The sequence below is a fragment of the Spinacia oleracea genome, chromosome 4, assembly GCF_020520425.1.
Source record: "Spinacia oleracea cultivar Varoflay chromosome 4, BTI_SOV_V1, whole genome shotgun sequence".
In the NCBI taxonomy this organism is placed as follows: domain Eukaryota; kingdom Viridiplantae; phylum Streptophyta; class Magnoliopsida; order Caryophyllales; family Amaranthaceae; genus Spinacia; species Spinacia oleracea.
This window is the reverse complement of record NC_079490.1, coordinates 7,335,194-7,339,213: the sequence shown is the minus strand read 5'-3', so window position 1 is coordinate 7,339,213 and position 4,020 is coordinate 7,335,194.

The following is a 4,020-nucleotide window of genomic DNA, read 5'->3' as shown; positions in this document are numbered from 1 at the left end:
TCTGTATTCGTGCGGTTTCATTTTTTTCAAGATTTGACAATGAATTTTCTTCAATTTATTTGTGTTATTTTTGTGCGTTTTTGTTGTTGATCGGCTTAGATCTGTATTAACTTCTTTCGATTTCACCCAGAAGCCTCAAATTTGGGTTTTAAAAAAAATCAAAGCTTTCTACAAAAGATACCCAGGTTACAAAGTTGGTGATTCTGCAATTTTTTATTCTGGAATTCATCTTTTCTGGTAATTTCATCATTACCCCCTCAATTTTTTTGTTTGTTTGTTTTTCCTTACTTTTTTGTTTTTTTGAATTTTTTGGTGTGCTAATTTTAGTTATTTTGTGTGTGTTAATATCCTGATTTATATGTGTAATGATATTGTGTTCGATTTCACCCAGAAGCCTCAAATTGGGGTTGTATATGATTAAGAATGTTGGTTGATTATGATCTGGGAATATTCCAGAAACAACATCAGCAGCAGGAGTTGATTGTTCTTCATATTAACCAGGTATATGATATGTGTTATTAAAGAACAACATGAATCAATGCTAAACACCTATCATACTAATTTTTAGGGAGTTGATTTAGGCACTATATATAGTGTATATATAGCTGGTAATTGTTGATTTAGTGAGTTGATATGTGATTTTATATATAGCTGATGTTGATGTTGATGTTGATATATAGTGCCTAAATAAACCCATTTGTAAAGAACACACTGAACCAAGCTGAATTTGGTGACAGAAACGGATGAATCTCCGGATAAGGAACAGGTTGATTGCAAGGTATAAATGTGTTCTTTGTAGACGTCTTTTTATGTCAAAATCATGCGTTGATTTGATTAGTGGTTTTGACGATTAATTAATGCTTAACGTTTCTACTTCATACTCTCAACCTTTTGTACTTGGCCCTTAAGCATCTTTAATGGTTGCTCATCTGTCAACAGTTATCAGATTCGATAACTCTTTTTCAATAGTTTTGATTCTAGGAAAATTAAGGAACATTGAGTTTTTCTGTAATGTGTAGTGGATTTATTTTTTGAGACTCATAAGAGAGTCTAAACATTAGAGGTTCAAGATGGAATGCAGTATATTTTCTGTTGTTTTAGAAGTTTCGGTTTGGTTTACTTTTAGAAAATTAATATGTTATTTTGATGTTTGCTGTGATTTTGTTTTTACCTGTTTATTTGCAAATTCAAGGTACTCGATCTGTTTCCCATTTGATTGTTTATGTGAAATTGTGTGTATTCATCTTATTTTGTTGATTCATACAAATTTTGTTGCATATAAGAGGCTCTGAAGTAACTCATCTTATTTTGTTGAGTTTTTGGTGTTTTATGATAATTTTCATCTTTTTTAATTGAAATTCTAAATTATCTGGGTTTGATTTTGGGGATTTATAATTGAAATTCTATATTCTATTTTCTGAAGATTTGATGAAAACGTTGTGGTAATTTCATAATTTGGTGTTGTTATTCATGCATGAATCTCTATCTCTTTGCTATATGATAATCCAGATTTCCTTTTGTTTATTAATGATGATGGTATTAATGATGTAGGGAAGTTGAAGAGAGTTCATTCTGAGGTTGGTTCAGTGGGTTGGCATGAGGGTAGGCATATTGATCAGTTGAGTGTTACTATTCCGGATCATAGTCAAGGTGGTAGTGACAATGTGCAGAAGGAGAAGAGGACCCCAGAGGGGAATTCGTTTTATCAGAGTTCTGATTTTATATTGGGTAAGGACATGATCCCACTTACGGAACAGAACAAGAAACCGAAAGGCATGGGGAAGAAGAACTGGGAGGCATGATCTGCAGTTGGGATGAGCAACTCTTTGAGTTTAAGAGTTGTAGTGCATTGTTGGATAAGTTAATGAAGCATAAGCATGGCTGGGTTTTTAATACCCATGTTGATGTGAAGGCCCTTGGTTTACATGATTATTTCACTGTGAAATCTAGGCTAAATACCAACTGGTACAAATATCTCAAGGCTTGAGTTTGATTGATGGAATTTTGGAATTTATATTTTGGTACTAAGATTTAGATTCTTTGTCATGTAAAGGCATGATTATTCTGTTTCACTATTTAGATGTATAATCGTATAGTATAACCTTAATTTTTTTAAATACGAACTTTTTATCTAATATTTATATTTTGTGGTTGTAATAAAATTTTAAGTTTTTATATAATTTCGCACGCATCGCGTGCATAAAATACTAGTTTTAAAGAAGAAAACACATTAATAACCATAAAATATTATCATTTACGTCTAATAGTTTTAATTTTTTATTTATTTATTAAAATGTTGTTTTGGATCGTTTACGTTAATTTTATAGTAAAAATAATTGAAAAGTAGTAAGTTAATTGAAATTCATTTAAAAGTGAAGAAACAGGAGACCATTTTAAAAGGTGTATGATTACGAAAATGTCATTAATGACACGAGAATAATTTGAACCATCTGATTTTGATGATCTAATAACCCAAGTTGATTCTTAATTATTATTTTTAGGGTGTGGTTTTCACATGATCTTATATATAAATATATATGTCGAGATCACTTAAAGTGGTACTAATTTAATCCTCTTAAACTCCATGTTACATATAGTACGTATACCATAAATATTGTAAGGCGGATCTTAAAATCACTAAAAGATTAAAATTTGCATTATTTAATTAACATAAATAGTTGAATATTATTTATCTTTAGTTGTGGAAAATTTAATTTTTACCACCTAAAAATTAACAAATTGTATTTTACCTCTTACGAAAATAGAAAAATGTATTTTACTACCTAAAAATATTTGTATTTTACCATGTGTTAACGACAAGTTGGACGGAAAATAAAGTGGTAGTAAGATGTATAACATCGAGTGAATACATGATACATCCACAAGTCACTTGTCAATTTCACAACTATGATAAACATACAATATTACACTCGATGAGCTAACTGGTTTTAATTAATTGTCCATGATCATCAAAGAACGTGTATAGATAAACTAAATTGTGTCAAAAGCTAAAAAAAAAAAAACGTACAACCCTTACAATGCCAATCGAATTCAAATTACCCCATGTTTATAAGGAACTTTCTTAACATATAATCGGGTTTGTCGGTGTTTATGTTATTGGATTAGTCACAAATGTCACAATGTATATTTTATATTATTAACTAACTTTGTAAAATTTAGTGTAGATATCTAGTGGTCAAAGTCGTGAATTAGAAAATGTGTCCATCAAACTAATAGATGCCTCTATTTTTTGTTAAATCAAAATGGATACCCTACAAGGCTACAAAGCTTCGGCCAACATACCCAATTAGTGGTTTGACATAGTCAAAACTCTATCTATATAAGTATATAACTAGGGATGGCAATGTTAAATGGATATTCGTAATTCGTTCCACCCGCAATTATTAAATGGGTGGATACCCAAACTAAACAGATGGGATGAGGGTGACAGATCGGGTCGGTTATGGATAATGCTCGTTCCATCCGCTAATCATCCATCCACCCGTTTAATATACTTTATTTTTTAATATAAAACATTTATCCATTAGTTACTCGATCCACCTACTTCATCCGCGGATAACGGATGGGTGGATGCGGATGACGGGTTAAGCGGGTGACGGATGGATTCGGGTGGAGCAGATTGATAAACGGATGTATGCGCGGGTGAAGCTTCATCCGACCCGAATCCGATCCATTGGCATAATAATGTGCCCATTTTTAAAAAATATTTGTATTCTACAATTAAATGGGAAAAGATAACAAACTTTGTAGCTAGCTAAGATGGTAGGAAGTGAAATTTTTAATCCATGAGGTTATATCATGATGCTTATTAGTGGTGACGTGGTGTAATAAGGAAGGTATATGTGACACATATGCGTTTTTTATAAACGTCTTTTAATATAGGAAAAATTGGTTTTAATAATCCTACATTTGTCCGGTATTCTTTTATTAATCTCACATATGAGTTTTTTTTTTAATAATCCAATCTTTTGGACCTATTCTTTTTTAATAGTCCTAACA